We start from the raw sequence: 22814 nt of genomic DNA on the forward strand, positions 1-22814 counted from the left end.
TGCTGACTATCCCTAATCAAGCAGTGTCTTTCCAGATGCTCAGAAATCCTATCCTTCAGTACCCTTTCCATTACTTTGCCTACCACCGAAGTAAGACTAACTGGCCTGTAATTCCCAGGGTTGTCCCTAGTCCCTTTTTTGAACAGGGGCACGACATTCGCCACTCTCCAATCCCCTGGTACCACCCCTGTTGACAGTGAGGACGAAAAGATCATTGCCAACGGCTCTGCAATTTCATCTCTTGCTTCCCATAGAATCCTTGGATATATCCCGTCAGGCCCGGGGGACTTGTCTATCCTCAAGTTTTTCAAAATGCCCAACACATCTTCCTTCCTAACAAGTATTTCCTCGAGCTTACCAATCTGTTTCACACTGTCCTCTCCAACAATATCGCCCCTCTCATTTGTAAATACAGAAGAAAAGTACTCGTTCAAGACCTCTCCTATCTCTTCAGACTCAATACACAATCTCCCGCTACTGTCCTTGATCGGACCTACCCTCGCTCTAGTCATTCTCATATTTCTCACATATGTGTAAAAGGCCTTGGGGTTTTCCTTGATCCTACCCGCCAAAGATTGTTCATGCCCTCTCTTAGCTCTCCTAATCCCTTTCTTCAGTTCCCTCCTGGCTATCTTGTATCCCTCCAATGCCCTGTCTGAACCTTGTTTCCTCAGCCTTACATAAGTCACCTTTTTCCTCTTAACAAGACATTCAACCTCTCTTGTCAACCATGGTTCCCTCACTCGACCATCTCTTCCCTGCCTGACAGGGACATACATATCAAGGACACGTAGCACCTGTTCCTTGAACAAGTTCCACATTTCATTTGTGTCCTTCCCTGCCAGCCTATGTTCCCAACTTATGCACTTCAATTCTTGTCTGACAACATCGTATTTACCCTTCCCCCAATTGTAAACCTTGCCCTGTTGCACGTACCTATCCCTCTCCATTACTAAAGTGAAAGTCACAGAATTGTGGTCACTATCTCCAAAATGCTCCCCCACTAACAAATCTATCACTTGCCCTGGCTCATTACCCAGTACTAAATCCAATATTGCCCCTCCTCTGGTCGGACAATCTACATACTGCGTTAGAAAAGCTTCCTGGACACACTGCACAAACACCACCCCATCCAAACTATTTGATCTAAAGAGTTTCCACTCAATATTTGGGAAGTTAAAGTCGCCCATGACTACTACCCTATGACTTCTGCACCTTTCCAAAATCTGTTTCCCAATCTGTTCCTCCACATCTCTGCTACTATTGGGGGGCCTATAGAAAACTCCTAACAAGGTGACTGCTCCTTTCCTATTTCTGACTTCAACCCATACTACCTCAGTAGGCTGATACTCCTCGAACTGCCTTTCTGCAGCTGTTATACTATCTCTAATTAATAATGCCACCCCCCCACCTCTTTTACCACCCTCCCTAATCTTATTGAAACATCTATAACCAGGGACCTCCAACAACCATTTCTGCCCCTCTTCTATCCAAGTTTCCGTGATGGCCACCACATCGTAGTCCCAAGTACCGATCCATGCCTTAAGTTCACCCACCTTATTCCTGATGCTTCTTGCGTTGAAGTATACACACTTCAACCCCTCTCCGTGCCTGCAAGTACTCTCCTTTGTCAGTGTTCCCTTCCCCACTGCCTCATTACACGCTTTGGCGTCCTGAATATCGGCTACCTTAGTTGCTGGACTACAAATCCGGTTCCCATTCCCCTGCCAAATTAGTTTAAACCCTCCCGAAGAGTACTAGAAAACCTCCCTCCCAGGATATTGGTGCCCCTCTGGTTCAGATGCAACCCGTCCTGCTTGTACAGGTCCCACCTTCCCCAGAATGCGCTCCAATTATCCAAATACCTGAAGCCCTCCCTCCTACACCATTCCTGCAGCCACGTGTTCAACTGCACTCTCTCCCTATTTCTAGCCTCGCTATCACGTGGCACCGGCAACAAACCAGAGATGACAACTCTGTCTGTCCTGGCTTTTAACTTCCAGCCTAACTCCCTAAACTTGTTTATTACCTCCGCACCCCTTTTCCTACCTATGTCGTTGGTACCAATGTGCACCACGACTTCTGGCTGCTCACCCTCCCCCTTAAGGATCCTGAAGACACGATCCGAGACATCCCTGGCCCTGGCACCCGGGAGGCAACATACCTTCCGGGAGTCTCGCTCGCGACCACAGAATCTCCTATCTATTCCCCTAACCATTGAATCTCCTACAACTATTGCTTTACTATTCTCCCCCCTTCCCTTCTGAGCCCCAGAGCCAGACTCAGTGCCAGAGACCTGGCCGCTAGGGCCTTCCCCCGATAGGTCATCCCCCCCAACAGCATCCAAAATGGTATACTTGTTTTGAAGGGGAACGGCCACGAGGGATCCCTGCACTGTCTGCCTGTTTGTTTGTTTGTTTTTTCCCCCTGACTGTTACCCAGCTATTCTTGTCCTGTACCTTGGGTGGGTTACCTCCTTGTAACTCTTCTCAATCACCCCCTCTGCCTCCCGGATGATCCGAAGTTCATCCAGCTTCAGCTCCAGTTCCCTAACACGGTCTTTGAGGAGCTGAAGTTGGGTGCACTTCCCGCAGGTATAGTCAGTGGGGACACCGGTGGTATCCCTCACCACCCACATCCTACAGGAGGAGATATGGAAGATAGAATCAAGTTTGACATGAAACAGGGGAAAGCAATCTTGAAGGTCAGTACCACAGAAATGTTGTCAACATTTTCTGTGTTCACCATTAAATGAGGAGAATTCTTCACAGGCTACATGCTTTAACCTGAATGTATAAAGGTCCTGCCGAGATTTGAACTCAGGATCTCCTGTTTACAAAACAGGCACTTTCACCATCTAAGTCACAGCACCAATCTGCAAGACAGGCTTGCAAGTGTGGAACAGATTTCAATTGTTTTGATTAAACATCAGCATTGTTGATTTCTCCTGCTGACTTTGAGAGTGCAAATTAAAATATTCATCGGCACTGGGCTTTTGACACTGTAAAAATTGCAGTTATTCTGAAAGTTATTAATTTAAAAGCAGTTCTGCAAGAAAGAAGTATACAAATAGGAAATATTTGGCGAATTGGTAAGTGATTAAACATGGCCAGAAAACTATAGTGATATCATGCAGGACAAGTCCAGGAGAGAGTTTAAACATCAACTGAAAATCTAGCAAAAATTCTTGAAAATTCTGGACGGCTGTTGCAATTTGGCAAACACGACGTTGTCACGGTTCTTCCACTTTCCATAAAACATCCTGCATTCTTTATTTTTATTTCTGACCGTTCATTGGGAAGCAAACGCCTTGAGCCAAAATCAAACCCCTTACCGGGACTTGAACCCTGGACCCTCAGATTAAAAGTCTGATGCTCTACCAACTGAGCTACCAGGGCCCATTATGAAAATATTCTAATAGCTGACTTCAAAGTCTCATATTGTATCTTTTGAATTTCCTTCACTGGTGATTCAGCCTCTCCAGCTCATTTCCCTCACAAGCAGACCGGCAGCCTCCCTTCGGCTTTCTTTCTCAAATTCTTCAACTTGGACTCGCATTTTACCAATGACCTGTGATGTGACAACTGTTGTGACCCAGGGACATGCACTGGGACTTCAAGACATTGAAGATTATGTTTAGTTCGCTGAGATGTGAGTGGGAAGCTGCAGAGATACAGGTTGTATTTTGAGAGAGGGAATAAAGCATGTCATCTGTTGTTTGTTGTGGCAGAGTGTGAACGCAAGTAAGCTCATCTAGTAAAGTAGCAAATTATGCAAATCGCAAATTTTCAGGGTGTAAATAGATCTGTCAACGCCACATCTTCATGGAAAACGCCCCATCCTTTATCCCGCCCAAATCGTTCTTGCTGACATGCAGCAACATATATCGTCCAATAAAAAGGCAAATTACTGCAGATGTGAAATCTGAAAAAAAACAGGAAATGATGGAAAATCTCAGTGGGTCTGGCAGCATCTGTGAAGAGAGAACCGAGCTAACGCTTCGAGGCTGGGTCACTCTTCATCAGAGTAAATCATTTAATCATTCAATCTTTGCTCACAGACATCGCTGACAGACATTCAACATGTTCCTACTGGATTTCCTGAGGTCAATCCTGTCGTGCATTCAAAGGAAAATACTGCACATGTTGTGAATGTGCATGAGAAACTAAAAATGATTGGATTAAAGCACATAAAATTTGAGGATGTCTGTGGAGCCAAACACAAAGTTAATGTTTCAAATCCGTGTGATCCTTATTCAGAGCTGAAGCGAGGTTACATACAATGGAGTAGATGAGGATAATGGAAGTTGCGTGAAAAATGGGAGATATGGAAGTTGGACGTAAAACAGGGGAAAGCAACCTTGAAGGTCAGTACCACAGAAATGTTGTCAACATTTTCTGTGTTCACCATTAAATGAGAAGCATTCTTCACAGGCTACATGCTTGGACCTGAATGTACAACGGTACTGCTGAGATTTGAACTCAGGATCGCCTGTTTACAAGACAGGCGCTTTAACCATCTAAGCCACAGCACCAATCTGCCAGACAGTTTTGCAAGTGTAGAACAGATTTCAATTGTTTTGATTAAACATCAGTATTGTTGATTTCTCCTGCTGACTTTGAGAGTGCAAATTAAAATATTCATTGTCACTGGGCTTTTGAAACTGTAAAGATTGCAGTTATTTCTGAAAGTTATTAATTTAAAAGCAGTTCTGCAGGAAAGGAGCATACAAACAGGAAATATTTTGCGAATTGGTAAGTGATTAAACATGGCCTGAAAACGAGAGTGGTATAATGCAGGACAAGACCAGGAGAGAGTTTAAACATCAACTGAAAATCTAGCAAAAATTCTTGAAAATTCTGGACGGCTGTTGCAATTTGGCAAACACGACGTTGTCACGGTTCTTCCACTTTCCATAAAGCATCCTGCATTCTTTATTTTTATTTCCTACCGTTCATTGGGAAGCAAACGCCTTGAGCCAAAATCAAAACCCTGACAGGGACCTGAACCCTGGACCATTAGATTAACAGCCTGATGCTCTACCAACTGAGCTACCAGGGCCCAAGATAAAAATGTTCTCATAGCTCACTTCAAAGTCTCATATTGTATCTTTTGAATTTCCTTCACTGGTAATTCAGCCTCTCCAGCTCATTTCCCTCGCAAGCAGACCGGCAGCCTCCCTTCGGCTTTCTTTCTCAAATTCTTCAACTTGGACTCGCATTTTACCAATGACTTGAGATGTGGCAACTGTTGATGCCCACGGACATGCACTGGGACTTCAAGACATTGAAGATTACGGTTAGTTCGCTGAGATATGAGTGGGAAGCGACAGAGCTACAGATTGTATTTTAAGAGGGGGAATAAAGGGTGTCATCTGTTGTTTGTTGTGGCAGAGTGTGAACGCAAGTAAGCTCATCTAGAAAACTAACAAATTATGCAAATCGCAAATTTCAGGGTGTCAATAGATCTGTCAACACCACATCTTCATGGAAAATGCCCAACAATTTATCCCGCCCGAATCGTTCTTGCTAACATGCAGCAACATATATCGTCCAATAAAAAAGCAAATTACTGCGGATGTGAAATCTGAATTAAAACAGGAAATGATGGAAAATCTCAGTGGGTCTGGCAGCATCTGTGAAGAGAGAACCGAGCTAACGTTTCGAGGATGGGTCACTCTTCATCAGAGTAAATCATTTAATCATTCAATCTTTGCTCACAGACATCGCTGACAAGCATTCAAAATGTTCCTACTGGATTTCCTGAGGTCAATCCTGTCGTGCATTCAAAGGAAAATACTGCACATATTGTGAATGTGCATGAGAAACTAAAAATGATTGGATTAAAGCACATAAAATTTGAGGATGTCTGTGGAGCCAAACACAAAGTTAATGTTTCAAATCCGTGTGATCCTTATTCAGAGCTGAAGCGAGGTTACATACAATGGAGTAGATGAGGATAATGGAAGTTGCGTGAAAAATGGGAGATATGGAAGTTTGACGTTAAACAGGGGAAAGCAATCTTGAAGGTCAGTACCACAGAAATGTTGTCAACATTTTCTGTGTTCACCATTAAATGAGAAGCATTCTTCACAGGCTACATGCTTTGACCTGAATGGAGAAAAGTACTGCTGAGATTTGAATTCAGAATCTCCTGTTTACAAGACAGGCACTTTAACCATCTAAGCCACAGCACCAATCTGCAAGACAGGCTTGCAAGTGTGGAACAGATTTCAATTGCTTCAATTAAACATCAGTATTGTTGATTTCTCCTGCTGACTTTGAGAGTGCAAATTAAAATATTCATCGGCACTGGGCTTTTGAAACTGTAAAAATTGCAGTTATTCTGAAAGTTCTTAATTTAAAAGCAGTTCTGCAAGAAAGAAGTATACAAACAGGAAATATTTTGCGAATTGTAAGTGATTAAACATGGCCAGAAAACTATAGTGATATCATGCAGGACAAGTCCAGGAGAGAGTTTAAACATCAACTGAAAATCTAGCAAAAATTCTTGAAAATTCTGGACGGCTGTTGCAATTTGGCAAACACGACGTTGTCACGGTTCTTCCACTTTCCATAACGCATCCTGCATTCTTTATTTTTATTTCCAACCGTTCATTGGGAAGCAAACGCCTTGAGCCAAAATCCAAGCCCTGACAGGGACTTGAACCCTGGACCCTCAGATTAAAAGTCTGATGCTGTACCGACTGAGCTACCAGGGCCCATTCTGAAAATGTTCTCATAGCTCACTTCAAAGTCTCATATTGTATCTTTTGAATTTCCTTCACTGGTCATTCAGCCTCTCCAGCTCATTTCCCTCGCAAGCAGACCGGCAGCCTCCCTTCGGCTTTCTTTCTCAAATTCTTCAACTTGGACTCGCATGTTACAAGTGACTTGTGATGTGACAACTGTTGTTACCCAGGGACATGCACTGGGACTTCAAGTCATTGAAGATTATGTTTAGTTCGCTGAGATGTGAGTGGGAAGCTGCAGAGATACAGGTTGTATTTTGAGAGAGGTAATAAAGCGTGTCATCTGTTGTTTGTTGTGGCAGAGTGTGAACGCAAGTAAGCTCATCTAGTAAAGTAGCAAATTATGCAAATCGCAAATTTTCAGGGTGTAAATAGATTTGCAAATGCCACATCTTCATGGAAAACGCCCCATCCTTTATCCCGCCCAAATCGTTCTTGCTGACATGCAGCAACATATATCGTCCAATAAAAAGGCAAATTACTGCAGATGTGAAATCTGAAAAAAAACAGGAAATGATGGAAAATCTCAGTGGGACTGGCAGCATCTGTGAAGAGAGAACCGAGCGAACGTTTCGAGGCTGCGTCACTCTTCATCAGAGTAAATCATTTAACCATTCAATCTTTGCTGACAGACATTCAACATGTTCCTACTGGATTTCCTGAGGTCAATCCTGTCGTGCATTCAAAGGAAAATACTGCACATGTTGTGAATGTGCATGAGAAACTAAAAATGATTGGATTAAAGCTCATAAAATTTGAGGATGTCTGTGGAGCCAAACACAAAGTTAATGTTTCAAATCCGTGTGATCCTTATTCAGAGCTGAAGCGAGGTTACATGCAATGGAGTAGATGAGGATAATGGAAGTTGCGTGAAAAATGGGAGATATGGAAGTTTGACGTAAAACAGGGGAAAGCAACCTTGAAGGTCAGTACCACAGAAATGTTGTCAACATTTTCTGTGTTCACAATTAAATGAGAAGCATTCGTCACAGGTTACATGCTTTGATCTGTATGTACAATGGTACTGCTGAGATTTGAACTCAGGATCTCCTGTTTACAAGACAGGCGCTTTAACCATCTAAGCCACAGCACCAATCTGCCAGACAGTTTTGCAAGTGTAGAACAGATTTCAATTGTTTTGATTAAACATCAGTATTGTTGATTTCTCCTGCTGACTTTGAGAGTGCAAATTAAAATATTCATCGTCACTGGGCTTTTGAAACTGTAAAGATTGCAGTTATTTCTGAAAGTTATTAATTTAAAAGCAGTTCTGCAGGAAAGGAGCATACAAACAGGAAATATTTTGCGAATTGGTAAGTGATGAAACATGGCCAGAAAACTACAGTGGTATAATGCAGGACAAGACCAGGAGAGAGTTTAAACATCAACTGAAAATCTAGCAAAAATTCTTGAAAATTCTGGACGGCTGTTGCAATTTGGCAATCACGACGTTGTCACGGTTCTTCCACTTTCCATAAAGTATCCTGCATTCTTTATTTTTATTTCCGACCGTTCATTGGGAAGCAAACGCCTTGAGCCAAAATCAAAACCCTGAGAGGGACTTGAACCCTGGACCCTCAGATTAAATGTCTGACCCTCTTCCGACTGAGGTACCAGAACCCAGTATAAAAACGTTCTTATAGCTCACTTCAAAGTCTCATATTGTATCTTTTGAATTTCCTTCACTGGTCATTCAGCCTCTCCAGCTCATTTCCCTCGCAAGCAGACCGGCAGCCTCCCTTTGGCTTTCTTTCTCAAATTCTTCAACTTGGACTCGCATGTTACAAGTGACTTGTGATGTGACAACTGTTGTTACCCAGGGACATGCACTGGGACTTCAAGACATTGAAGATTATGTTTAGTTCGCAGAGATGTGAGTGGGAAGCTGCAGAGATACAGGTTGTATTTTGAGAGAGGTAATAAAGCGTGTCATCTGTTGTTTGTTGTGGCAGAGTGTGAACGCAAGTAAGCTCATCTAGTAAAGTAGCAAATTATGCAAATCGCAAATTTTCAGGGTGTAAATAGATCTGTCAACGCCACATCTTCATGGAAAACGCCCCATCCTTTATCCCGCCCAAATCGTTCTTGCTGACATGCAGCAACATATATCGTCCAATAAAAAGGCAAATTACTGCAGATGTGAAATCTGAAAAAAAACAGGAAATGATGGAAAATCTCAGTGGGTCTGGCAGCATCTGTGAAGAGAGAACCGAGCTAACGTTTCGAGGCAGGGTCATTCTTCATCAGAGTAAATCATTTAATCATTCAATCTTTGCTCACAGACATCGCTGACAGACATTCAACATGTTCCTACTGGATTTCCTGAGGTCAATCCTGTTGTGCATTCAAAGGAAAATACTGCACATGTTGTGAATGTGCATGAGAAACTAAAAATGATTGGATTAAAGCACATAAAATTTGAGGATGTCTGTGGAGCCAAACACAAAGTTAATGTTTCAAATCCGTGTGATCCTTATTCAGAGCTGAAGCGAGGTTACATGCAATGGAGTAGATGAGGATAATGGAAGTTGCGTGAAAAATGGGAGATATGGAAGTTTGACGTAAAACAGGGGAAAGCAACCTTGAAGGTCAGTACCACAGAAATGTTGTCAACATTTTCTGTGTTCACCATTAAATGAGAAGCATTCTTCACAGGCTTTGACCTTAATGTACAACGGTACTGCTGAGATTTGAACTCAGGATCTCCTGTTTACAAGACAGGCGCTTTAACCATCTAAGCCACAGCACCAACCTGCCAGACAGTTTTGCAAGTGTAGAACAGATTTCAATTGTTTTGATTAAACATCAGTATTGTTGATTTCTCCTGCTGACTTTGAGAGTGCAAATTAAAATATTCATTGTCACTGGGCTTTTGAAACTGTAAAGATTGCAGTTATTTCTGAAAGTTATTAATTTAAAAGCAGTTCTGCAGGAAAGGAGCATACAAACAGGAAATATTTTGCGAATTGGTAAGTGATTAAACATGGCCAGAAAACTATAGTGGTATAATGCAGGACAAGACCAGGAGAGAGTTTAAACATCAACTGAAAATCTAGCAAAAATTCTTGAAAATTCTGGACGGCTGTTGCAATTTGGCAAACACGACGTTGTCACGGTTCTTCCACTTTCCATAAAGCATCCTGCATTCTTTATTTTTATTTCCAACCGTTCATTGGGAAGCAAACGCCTTGAGCCAAAATCAAAACCCTGATAGGGACCTGAACCCTAGACCATCAGATTAAAAGCCTGATGCTCTACCAACTGAGCTACCAGGGCCCAATGTAAAAATGTTCTCATAGCTCACTTCAAAGTCTCATATTGTATCTTTTGAATTTCCTTCACTGGTCATTCAGCCTCTCCAGCTCATTTCCCTCGCAAGCAGACTGGCAGCCTCCCTTTGGTTTCCTTTCTCAAATTCTTCAACTTGGACTCGCATTTTACCAATGACTTGAGATGTGGCAACTGTTGATGCCCACGGACATGCACTGGGACTTCAAGACATTGAAGATTACGGTTAGTTCGCTGAGATATGAGTGGGAAGCGACAGAGCTACAGATTGTATTTTAAGAGGGGGAATAAAGGATGTCATCTGTTGTTTGTTGTGGCAGAGTGTGAACGCAAGTAAGCTCATCTAGAAAACTAACAAATTATGCAAATCGCAAATTTCAGGGTGTCAATAGATCTGTCAACACCACATCTTCATGGAAAATGCCCAACAATTTATCCCGCCCGAATCATTCTTGCTAACATGCAGCAGCATATATCGTCCAATAAAAAAGCAAATTACTGCGGATGTGAAATCTGAATTAAAACAGGAAATGATGGAAATTCTCAGTGGGTCTGGCAGCATCTGTGAAGAGAGAACCGAGCTAACGTTTCGAAGTTGGGTCACTCTTCATCAGAGTAAATCATTTAATCATTCAATCTTTGCTCACAGACATCGCTGACAGACATTCAAAATGTTCCTACTGGATTTCCTGAGGTCAATCCTGTCGTGCATTCAAAGGAAAATACTGCACATATTGTGAATCTGCATGAGAAACTAAAAATGATTGGGTGAAAGCTCATAAAATTTGAGGATGTCTGTGGAGCCAAACACAAAGTTAATGTTTCAAATCCGTGTGATCCTTATTCAGAGCTGAAGCGAGGTTACATGCAATGGAGTAGATGAGGAAAATGGAAGTTGCGTGAAAAATGGGAGATATGGAAGTTTGACATAAAACAGGGGAAAGCAATTTTGAAGGTCAGTACCACAGAAATGTTGTCAACATTTTCTGTGTTTACCATTGAATGAGGAGGAATCTTCACAGGCTACATGCTTTGACCTGAATGTAGAAAGGTACTGCTGAGATTTGAATTCAGGATCATCTGTTTACAAGGCAGGCACTTTAACCATCTAAGCCACAGCACCAATCTGCAAGACAGGCTTGCAAGTGTGGAACAGATTTCAATTGCTTCGATTAAACATCAGTATTGTTGATTTCTCCTGCTGACTTTGAGAGTGCAAATTAAAATATTCATCGGCACTGGGCTTTTGAAACTGTAAAAATTGCAGTTATTCTGAAAGTTATTAATTTAAAAGCAGTTCTGCAAGAAAGAAGTATACAAACAGGAAATATTTTGCGAATTGGTAAGTGATTAAACATGGCCAGAAAACTATAGTGATATCATGCAGGACAAGTCCAGGAGAGAGTTTAAACATCAACTGAAAATCTAGCAAAAATTCTTGAAAATTCTGGACGGCTGTTGCAATTTGGCAAACACGACATTGTCACGGTTCTTCCACTTTCCATAAAGCATCCTGCATTCTTTATTTTTATTTCCGACCGTTCATTGGGAAGCAAACGCCTTGAGCCAAAATCCAACCCCTGACAGGGACTTGAACCCTGGACCCTCAGATTAAAAGTCTGATGTTCTACCGACTGAGCTACCAGGGCCCATTCTGAAAATATTCTCATAGCTCACTTCAAAGTCTCATATTGTATCTTTTGAATTTCATTCACTTGTCATTCAGCCTCTCCAGCTCATTTCCCTCGCAAGCAGACCGGCAGCCTCCCTTCGGCTTTCTTTCTCAAATTCTTCAACTTGGACTCGCATTTTACCAATGAACTGTGATGTGACAACTGTTGTTACCCAGGGACATGCACTGGGACTTCAAGACATTGAAGATTATGTTTAGTTCGCTGAGATGTGAGTGGGAAGCTGCAGAGATACAGGTTGTATTTTGAGAGAGGTAATAAAGCGTGTCATCTGTTGTTTGTTGTGGCAGAGTGTGAACGCAAGTAAGCTCATCTAGTAAAGTAGCAAATTATGCAAATCGCAAATTTTCAGGGTGTAAATAGATCTGCAAATGCCACATCTTCATGGAAAACGCCCCATCCTTTATCCCGCCCAAATCGTTCTTGCTGACATGCAGCAACATATATCGTCCAATAAAAAGGCAAATTACTGCAGATGTGAAATCTGAAAAAAAACAGGAAATGATGGAAAATCTCAGTGGGTCTGGCAGCATCTGTGAAGAGAGAACCGAGCGAACGTTTCGAGGCTGCGTCACTCTTCATCAGAGTAAATCATTTAACCATTCAATCTTTGCTGACAGACATTCAACATGTTCCTACTGGATTTCCTGAGGTCAATCCTGTCGTGCATTCAAAGGAAAATACTGCACATGTTGTGAATGTGCATGAGAAACTAAAAATGATTGGATTAAAGCACATAACATTTGAGGATGTCTGTGGAGCCAAACACAAAGTTAATGTTTCAAATCCGTGTGATCCTTATTCAGAGCTGAAGCGAGGTTACATGCAATGGAGTAGATGAGGAAAATGGAAGTTGCGTGAAAAATGGGCGATAGGGAAGTTTGAATCAAGTTTGACATAAAACAAGGGAAAGCAATCTTGAAGGTCAGTACCACAGAAATGTTGTCAACATTTTCTGTGTTCACCATTAAATGAGGAGAATTCTTCACAGGCTACATGCTTTGACCTGAATGTATAAATGTACTGCTGAGATTTAACTCAGGATCTACTGTTTAGAAGACAGGCACTTTAACCATCTAAGCCACAGCACCAATCTGCAAGACAGCTTCGCAAGTGTGGAACAGATTTCAATTGTTTTGATTAAACATCAGTATTGTTGATTTCTCCTGCTGACTTTGAGAGTGCAAATTAAAATATTCATCGGCACTGGGTTTTGAAACTGTAAAGATTGCAGTTATTTCTGAAAGTAATTAATTTAAAAGCAGTTCTGCAAGAAAGAAGTATACAAACAGGAAATATTTTGCGAATTGGTAAGTGATTAAACATGGCCAGAAAACTATAGTGATATAATGCAGGACAAGTCCAGGAGAGAGTTTAAACATCAACTGAAAATCTAGCAACAATTCTTGAAAATTCTGGACGGCTGTTGCAATTTGGCAAACACGACGTTGTCACGGTTCTTCCACTTGCCATAAAGCATCCTGCATTCTTTATCTTTCATTTCCTACCGTTCATTGGGAAGCAAACGCCTTGAGCCAAAATCAAAACCCTGACAGTGACTTGAACCCTCGACCCTCAGATTAAAAGTCTGATGCTCTACCGACTGAGCTACCAAGGCCCATTCCAAAAACTTTCTCACAGCTCACTTCAAAGTCTCATATTGTATCTTTTGAATTTCCTTCACTGGTCATTCAGCCTCTCCAGCTCATTTCCCTCGCAAGCAGACCGGCAGCCTCCCTTCGGCTTTCTTTCTCAAATTCTTCAACTTGGACTCGCATTTTTCCAATGACCTGTGATGTGACAACTGTTGTTACCCAGGGACATGCACTGGGACTTCAAGACATTGAAGATTACGGTTAGTTCGCTGAGATATCAGTGGGAAGCTGCAGAGATACGGATTGTATTTTTAGAGAGGTAATAAAGCATGTCATCTGTTGTTTGTTGTGGCAGGGAGTGAACGCAAGTAAGCTCATCTAGTAAAGTAGCAAATTATGCAAATCGCAAAGTTTCAGGGTGCAAATAGATCTGTCAACGCCACATCTTCAGAGAAAACAACCCATCCTTTATGCCGCCCAAATCGTTCTTGCTGACATGCAGCAACATATATCGTCCAATAAAAAGGCAAATTACTGCAGTTATGAAATTTGAAAAAAAACAGGAAATTATGGAAAATCTCAGTGGGTCTGGCAGCATCTGTGAAGAGAGAACCGAGCTAACATTTCGAGGCTGTGTCACTCTTCATCAGAGTAAATCATTTAATCATTCAATCTTTGCTCACAGACATCGCTGACAGACATTCAAAATGTTCCTTCTGGATTTCCTGAGGTCAATCCTGTCGTGCATTCAAAGGAAAATACTGCACATGTTGTGAATCTGCATGAGAAACTAAAAATGATTAGATTAAAGCTCATAAAATTTGAGGATGTCTGTGAAGCCAGACACAAAGTTAATGTTTCAAATCCGTGTGATCCTTATTCAGAGCTGAAGCGAGGTTACATGCAATGGAGTAGATGAGGAAAATGGAAGTTGCGTGAAAAGTGGGAGATATGGGAGTTTGAATCAAGTTTGACATAAATCAAGGAAAAGCAATCTTGAAGGTCAGTACCACAGAAATGTTGTCAACATTTTCTGTGTTCACCATTAAATGACAAGCATTTTTCACAGGCTACATGCTTTGACCTGAAAGTGTAAATGTGTTGTTGAGATTTGATCTCAGGATCACCTGTTTACAAGACAGGCGCTTTAACCATCTAAACCACAGCACCAACCTGCATAGCATGTTTGCAAGTGTAGAACAGATTTCAATTGTTTTGAATAAACATCAGTATTGTTGATTTTTCCTGCTGATTTTGAGAGTGCAAACTAAAATATTCATCGGCACTGGGCTTTTGAAACTGTAAAAATTGCAGTTATTTCTGAAAGTTATTAATTTAAAAGCAGTTCTGCAGGAAAGAAGTATACAAACAGGAAATATTTTGTGAATTGGGAAGTGATTAAACATGGCCAGAAAACTATGTGGTATAATGCTGGATAAGACCAGGAGAGAGTTTTTACATTCACTGAAAATCTAGCAAAAATTCTTCAAAATTCTGGACGGCTGTTGCAATTTGGCCAACACGACGTTGTCATGGTTCTTCCACTTTCCATAAAACATCCTGCATTCTTTATTTTTATTCCCAACCGTTCATTCGGAAGCAAACGCCTTGAACCAAAAACAATGCCCTGACAGGGACTTGAATTCTGGACCCTCAGATTAAAAGTCTGATGCTCTCCCGACTGAGCTATCAGGGCCCATTTCAACAGTTCTCTCATAGCTCACGTCAAAGTCTCATATTGTATCTTTTGAATTTCCTTCACTGGCAATTCAGCCTCTCCAGCTCATTTCCCTCGCAAATGTTGAATCCCAAATTTCTTTATCCGTCAGTCTGGCCTCAATAAAAGTCGAGATGGATTTGCAGGTATAACATTAGTTATTTTATTCAGCTTGCAAGCTACCTAGTCCACAGTGATACAGATAACATGTTGCTCTCTGCAGCCCCGGGAACTAAGTGAATGTCCCAGACAAAGAGATCAGTACTGATACATTCAAATGGCATCAAGTTTCACATACTCGACCCCATAGGTCATCCTATGTCCCTCCTGACTTGTTTGATCTATTCTGATTGGCTCACTTCCAATCCCTTTCTCCGGCCCCTATCAATTCAACATCACTCTCATAGACACACCTCTTCCTGCTTTTTTCCATGCGGTCTAAAATCCTTTGTCTCTACTTGCCAGAATCAAAGTGGCTTATTTCTACATTACATTAGCTAATATCTCTAAAGTAACTATTTTATATCACATTCGTCATTCCCTCCTTTTATCATTCCATGATAACCGAACTATCCAATCCATAGCTACGGTTCCTCATCTAAAAAGACCTGTCGCTGCATTTCCAATTCCTGTCTTAGCCCCCCTTCATCTGCTTCACCCTCATGGATTTTAACAGTTACATTTTTTGGGGCGGTGATCTGATCCAGTGCACCCCGCATTCTACCCATCACACATTTAAGGATGGCCAGGCCCACAAAGATGCAGCCGATAGCTACCACTCGATACATGGCCATATTTATCAACCAGTCCTTCCAACCTCCAAATCCCCAGTTACCCCAAGAGCCAGGATCCTGCATCCCGTCCAAGTGATCCCGTATGCGATCCATAAATTTAGTGATGTTAGCGGTCAAGTCTTGAACTCCCACGATACACTTGCCCTGCACTATGGCGCATACCCCACCCTCACGGGCCAGAAGATAGTCAAGTGCATACCGGTTCTGCATTGCAAACAACCGTAGCTGAGACAACTCCTTGGTTATTGCCCCGAGGGCTCCCAAGGTTTCATTTCCCAAGATGGTAAGGCCGCAAATAAAATAATTCCGATCACTGACAGCCAAGGAACCCCCCACACCTCCCAGTGTCAATACGCTCAGAATGCCCCACCCGGCTGAGTGGCCCCGGTTGGGTGCAAGAACCTGAGGTTTTTTCCAGTTCTCGCAAAATTCAGCAGAGACTGCCCGGCGTGCTAACTGATTATGCAGGTTCCACGCCGAAGGTCAGTGGACTGTGGTGGGGACTAGAGTCCCTATAGCAATTCGGCGGGGAAATGGGGGTGACAAAACGTTGGTCGCTGTACCATTAAACAAAAAGTAGTATCCTTGTTCCGTGTGGAGGCTAGCATCACAATCAGCATGTCGGTTGCGTAAGGACCTCCCAGTAGCCCAGTTTATCCAACTTTGAAATGCCCATTCGGGCCGCCCAGCAATGCGGAAAGCCCTAGTCCCAACAGTGATATGAGAGACATTTGCACAGCCACAGAGGAGCTGGAGGCCGGCGTTCAATGGAACGCAAGTGGTGTTGTAACAAACGCATTGGCCAGACGCCTGGGTGATATGGCACCTCCTGTCCGTACAGGTGGGAACCAGACATGTTATATTTGTGTCCACCTCTACCAGCAAACAGCCATATCCTTCACTGCTGAAGCAATTCTCGAACGACCGTGAATCCCTATTGGGAGTGAAGTGGCTAGGTATGTACGCCCTCCACCGTCGCAGCCTATCGTACTGTGAATGGGAATTATCCCGAGGAAGGGGAAGGCAAATAGCCGGTGGTGCTGAACCCGGATCGTAAGGAAGAGTGACCTGATCGGGCAGTGGTTCGGAATGCTGACAATGAACCACCGTTTGGGGAGTGCCCCAAAGCGGTGAAACAGAAAATAACCTAGACACCGCTGCGGGGTTTGGGTAGCAGACAACCCGTCCCTGGCCATACAGACGGTGGTAAATCTGGTAGAAGAGATTCATACTACCCGGGTTTACCTCAGTTTGGCCTTTAATTAACTTAAGTGTATCTCCCGGTAACCTACGTTCTAGCTGTACTTCCCTTCTCATACGCCCCGTCCTCTCTCTAGTCCCTTTCTCTTTCTCATAGCCTCTTCCTACACTCTTCTGACAGCCTGATTTTACCTTTATTGTACCACTCTTAACACATCCAAAATCAAATTTACATGTATTCCAAAAACAAGGCAATGTCCATATAATGTTCCCTTCACATCGCCGGGACCGGTGCAACTGCTTCATGACTCCTGCATTCTCCTTAACTTTGATGACCTTCCGTGAGTCGATACCATGTCCTCGTATATGGGGGCAGCGAAGAACATCACCTTTGCATAGGTGATGTATCCTTGTAGATTGGTTGGGGCTACACAGATACATAATATTCCCCTTTTCCATGTCCATCGCCAATAACACGCCAAACGAAGTGAGGCCAAATATCAGACAGACGATGCGTAGCCACTCCATCATGCTCCACACCTGTAAAATAGCACTGGAGAAGGGAGGCAGTTTAGTATCCGATCTTTTACAGTAGTGGAGATGGACTCAATTTACAGTGATGTAGGTGGACCCAAGCACTTCGCCCCTCCACTTTAACTGCTGTGGGGGTGGTAAGGAGAACTTGGAAGGGCCTGTCCCATCGCGGCTCCGACCCCTTCCTAGTCCAATTTTTGACCATGACATAACTACCGGGCTGGACTGAAAGTGAGCTAGGTACTGGGGGCGATGGCTTGTGAGCCGCGTGGACCTGGCCATGGAGTTCCTTGAGCACTTGCGTGAGGGCTAGAACATAGGTGGTCATCTCTTCAGTCATCTGATGAAACTGAACCAGTCTGGGAACCTGCAGGCTCCAGGGAGTTCTAAGAGGCCTGCCATAAAGAATCTCAGCGGGAGAGAGCCGGGCCGGTCCCGCAGGTGTAACCCGCAGCTGGAAGAGGGCAACGGGGAGCAACTTAAGCCATGTCAGTCCCCTGTCTGCTCTTAATTTAGCCAATTTAGTTTTGAGGGTCTGATTGTGTCTCTCAACCAACCCGGCCGCCTGCGGTCTATAAGCACAGTGTAACTGCTGGCGTATGCCCAACTGTGAGCAAAACTCCTTGTTAATTTGTCCAATTAAATGAGGCCCATTATCAGAACTTAACTGAGCTGGTATACCGTACCGGGGAATGAATTCCCTCATCAAGACTTTAACCACAGTAGCAACTTTATTATCGATAGTCGGATACGCCTCGACCCATCTGCTGAACACATCCACAATGACCAAAACATATTTATAACATTGACACCTTTCCAACTCAATGTAATCCATTTGGAGCGTCTCAAAGGGACCACTGGGCAACGGGGTTTGCCCCATCCCACAAGAGATACCTTTTCCGGTGTTATATTGCTGACAAATCAAACACCGATTACTGATACTTTGGGCCAACCCCTGCATTTTAGGGTGCCACCAAGTGTCCAGCAACAAATCACTCGTCCCTTGAGCCCCACAATGAGTGCAAAGTGTACACATTCAATTACCCATAAAGCCAGCACATGAGACATATAAGTCTGATGTGCAGGCGTGGTCCATAAAGAGGAAACAGAATCATATGTACAACCTAACCGTTTCCACATTTGTTTATCACTCTCAGGAGCGTCCTCCTGTAATCTTATGACGTCTTGGATGGTTGGCATTGACTTGTCAGAAGCAGACATATTTATAGTAGATCGTTTAGTCTGACTTAACATCTTAGGCATCTTAACATCTGAAGGAATCTTTAATTTATAGGATCTTAACCTGTCAAACCACGCCAAGTTTGGGGGAAGCTTAGTTGATGAATCAAGTCCTGGCGCAATACGACAAGTTGTAAGATTTATAATATTTGTAGACTGTGTTAAGTTGTTCGATTCCTTGTATTATTCGACTGTGTATAGTTGAAGGAATTTATATCATCTCTGCTATTCGGTTATCAGTAGCACTTTGCGAATACTGGAACTCAGCAGAAATTTGCAGTCTCAACTCCTCAGGTGCCAAAAAGAATTGTTTTATTTGTCGTCGCTTGATTACAATTTGAAAGTCATTTAAAAGGCAATTCGTAGACAATTCAAAGCTTTCAGAGAATTACAGACATTATCTTTCTTTGCTTAGGCAGACAGCTCGAAAGTAACTTTTTAAAGGTCAAAGTCTGGCAATGAAACATGAAGAGAGAGAGAGAGCTAATCTTCAGCTAAACTCAAAGTCAAAGTCAAAAGTGGACTAACATCACTGACACAGACTGTTAGACTGACAGAACGCCCAAAAGACATCTCTAAAATGGAGACTATAAAGGACAAAACTGACTAAACTAAACACTAAAACCAAACCTAACCTAAAATGGCCGGGAGAAACTTTTCAGTTATACACTTTCATATCTGTCTTAAGTCGTCTAATTACACCCCAATATAATCCTAATTGGTTTGGGTTAGACTCAAACACATTTGATTTGATGGCAAGCCGTCCATCTTCAATGTGCAACATCAGCTTTTCTGACCTAACTGTTATCGGCATTGTGAACAATGGTGCTGTGTATTCAGTCCCTGTCCTTGACAATTAGCACAAGCAGTGTCAAATTATCTTGCTGTTTTAATGTCACACTGTCTTTGAAAATATGCATTTGCCAGAACAACGGACTTCAGTAAAAGTGAATTATGCTGTATAAATGGGTATTAAAACTGGGGCTCAACATTTATGCTTAAACAGCTATCTTTTACCTATACTAGTTGTATTCGAAATACCTGGCTTCTACAGTCGGCCCTTTGATAAATCGAAAAATTGAGATATATCAGAAAAGATTAAAATACATCATTAATGCGATAGGATAGGTAAAAGCGCAAAGAATCATTGTAGTTTTAAACAATAAAATTGACACTTAAAATACAACAGACATTTCAAAATAATTATTATAATTAATAGATTAATCAAATTTGACCCTACTGATTCAGTATTAATAAATTATACAATGTTAATAATACAGTCAAAATAATTATTATAATTAATGAATTAATCAAATTTGATCCTACTGATTCAGTATTAATAAATGATACAATATGTTAATAATAGTCAAATAGTTGATTGATCAGTAATATTTCAATAATAGTATTTCAGCTCAAGTTCATCAATTACGAGTACCGTTGGGTTAGTTTGAATCATTCTGATAGTTGGTCCCCTGCGTTTAGCGAATAGGTTTTTTATGCACTTAGCACATTGGTATGTTATGTAAATGGTGAATACAGCTACACAGGAGAATGAGATTATTCTTATTGTGGACATTCCAGTGGGTCCAAGCCACCCACAAATTTTATCCCAGAGAGAGATAAATTGGGGTGGATCAAGTTTTTTGATTTCGTTTTGGATATGTAATGCCAAATCTTTAACTTCTTTCGAGTTATCGGGAATGAAAGTGCAACATTCTGCACCAATCAGGGCGCAGGTGCCACCTTTTTCAGCTAGCACATAGTCAAGTGCCATTCGATTTTGTAACACCATGGTTCGAATTGCTCGCATTTCGTCAGAAATTTTATCTAGGGCAGTGGCGGTGTAATCTGCTACGTTTTGTATGATGGTTGTTATTTTATTCAATTTATTCTCCATCCTCATTTCCTGATAGAAAGGAATCATTCTATCAAAAATTGCATCTTTTAAGAAAATGGAACGTTTGTTCCTTCGAGCAACTGCTTCTGAAGCATGAGGAAGATTAATCACATGACGAATGGCCGGTACAATGTATCCTAAATAGCAAGATCCTGACCAGGATGTTGGGAGCCAGGGATATGCTTTGTTACCACAAATAAAATAAGTTCCATTATAAGCAGAATATAAGTAAATATTTTCTAAGAACCATCGGTCTTCGAATGTTTTATTATTTTTGAGATTAGGTATGCCTGTTATCTTTGAGGACAGCAGAACTCTTTGTAAGAGATTGTTTGTACATTTATAAGCTGTGTTAACATCTACATAATTAGTACAAATACTATTACCCATTTGTATCCCTTTAGGGTTCTTACTCATGAAGCAAATTGATCCGTTTTGTTTACCATTAGTTGGGAGGTTGAGATGTTGAGGTTTTTGGTTAGGGTTATATTTAAGTTGGTGCCATCCTAAAAAGGTATTTAGTGGATAACCTGCAGATTTCCATAGTTTAATATATTTTTGGATGCGAACCTGGAACCTTCCTTTTTCACATGAATATGCTCCAGAACGGATCACCACAGAGTGAGGGACACTTTGATAGATGTACCATTCTGCCGTTTCTGAAGCATTAAAGGGAATAGTTAGAAAGGGAATACCCTCCCCTGAGTTAGTAGGGGTTGCAATGCATACCCAACAGTTGGAAATATTAAAGTTTTTAGCATATATCGTAGATGTGTAAAGGAATGTGTTCTTATTCAGTTCTGATACAACGTTCACAAAGCCAATCACAGAACTGAAAATTAAAATTGCGGCAAACATTTTACTTGTATGCGCGCTTCACGTGTGATGCGTGAATCCAACTTTTCTTTCCTTTTAACTTCACAGTGGATTGGGTGGTGAGAAGGATTACGAAAGGACCTTCCCACTTTGATCCTAAGGGTTCCTTTTGCAGCTTTTTAACGTACACTTCTTCACCAGGCACCAGGTCGTGCCCACCTTCTGGAGGATCTCCCCAAGCAGCTAACACCTGTTGAGAAGCAGAGCTAACTGCATTTGTTAGATCTTGACAGTAAGACAACAAAGTATCACTCATTAAATGACAGTCTGCTTTCCACAAGTCAATAGTTCCTGGCAGAGACATTGGTCTGCCTGTGATGATTTCAAATGGACTCAGGCCTGTTGTTCTGTTTGGTGTAGCTCTAATACTGCATAACACTATTGGCAAAGCTTGGACCCAATTCATGCCTTCCTGGCTGTATTTAGACAGTCTTTCTTTCAAAGTTCGATTCATACGTTCCACTTGTCCTGGTGATTGTGGATGTAAGGACAGTGTAAATTCCAGTTAATGTTTAGTAGTTTACAGACTTCCTTACAAACAGCACCTGTGAAGTGGGATCCATTGTCTGAGTCAATGCTAGCTGGAACTCCCCATCGAGGGATAAAGTCTTTGCATAGCACTTTGGCTGTCTGGGCAGCTGTCCCTCTTCTAGCTGGAGCAGCTTCCACCCATCTGGAGAATTTATCCACTATTACAAGGACGTCATTGTACTTTTGACATTTAGGAAGGCTGATGTAATCTACCTGTATATCCTGGAATGGACCTGCAGGAGCAGGAGCTCTTAATTGAGGCATTGATGTTATGGGTCCCAAGTTATTCTTTTGACAGGTTACACAGCGGTTTGCTACCAATTGTGCATGTTTTTTGAATCCTTTACCACACCAACTTCTATGGAATCGATCCATCATTTGTTGAGGTGATATGTGTCCCCATGAATGAATTTGTTGAGCTAAAAAAGGCATTAGCGATTGTGGTGCAACTGGTTTACAAGTTTGAACTTCTCTCCAAATGTCATCATCATCACCTGGTTGAATACCTGATTCTAACCATGTCCATTTTTCTTCCTTTGTACAATCATTCTGCATTTCACGTAAATCATGTAATAAGGTAGTTACTCCCAATTTGTAAATGTGACTGGATTCTGATGCCACTGAGAGGCACAAAGGGAGGCAGCTTCCCTTGCTGCTTGGTCAGCAAGAGCATTTCCTCTTGCTTCCATAGAGTCCCCATG

The 22814-nt window shown here is 42.0% G+C and overlaps 8 non-coding genes across 8 annotated transcripts; all 8 read right to left on the bottom strand.

Annotated features, from left to right (window-relative positions):
- Positions 1-2798: 2798 nt before the first annotated feature.
- Positions 2799-2872, bottom strand: trnat-ugu (transfer RNA threonine (anticodon UGU)). Its single transcript has one exon. It is a non-coding gene; the product is annotated as a tRNA-Thr (tRNA).
- A 1588-nt stretch (positions 2873-4460) lies between these two features.
- Positions 4461-4534, bottom strand: trnat-ugu (transfer RNA threonine (anticodon UGU)). The gene has a single exon. It is a non-coding gene; the product is annotated as a tRNA-Thr (tRNA).
- A 454-nt stretch (positions 4535-4988) lies between these two features.
- On the bottom strand, positions 4989-5061 carry trnan-guu (transfer RNA asparagine (anticodon GUU)). Its single transcript has one exon. It is a non-coding gene; the product is annotated as a tRNA-Asn (tRNA).
- A 1587-nt stretch (positions 5062-6648) lies between these two features.
- Positions 6649-6721, bottom strand: trnak-uuu (transfer RNA lysine (anticodon UUU)). The gene has a single exon. It is a non-coding gene; the product is annotated as a tRNA-Lys (tRNA).
- A 1049-nt stretch (positions 6722-7770) lies between these two features.
- Positions 7771-7844, bottom strand: trnat-ugu (transfer RNA threonine (anticodon UGU)). Its single transcript has one exon. It is a non-coding gene; the product is annotated as a tRNA-Thr (tRNA).
- A 1582-nt stretch (positions 7845-9426) lies between these two features.
- On the bottom strand, positions 9427-9500 carry trnat-ugu (transfer RNA threonine (anticodon UGU)). Its single transcript has one exon. It is a non-coding gene; the product is annotated as a tRNA-Thr (tRNA).
- Positions 9501-11615: 2115 nt separating this feature from the next.
- Positions 11616-11688, bottom strand: trnak-uuu (transfer RNA lysine (anticodon UUU)). The gene has a single exon. It is a non-coding gene; the product is annotated as a tRNA-Lys (tRNA).
- A 3260-nt stretch (positions 11689-14948) lies between these two features.
- Positions 14949-15021, bottom strand: trnak-uuu (transfer RNA lysine (anticodon UUU)). The gene has a single exon. It is a non-coding gene; the product is annotated as a tRNA-Lys (tRNA).
- Between the last annotated feature and the right edge of the window lie 7793 nt (positions 15022-22814).

This window comes from Scyliorhinus torazame, chromosome 4 (genome assembly GCF_047496885.1).
Source record: "Scyliorhinus torazame isolate Kashiwa2021f chromosome 4, sScyTor2.1, whole genome shotgun sequence".
NCBI classification, from domain to species: Eukaryota; Metazoa; Chordata; class Chondrichthyes; order Carcharhiniformes; family Scyliorhinidae; genus Scyliorhinus; species Scyliorhinus torazame.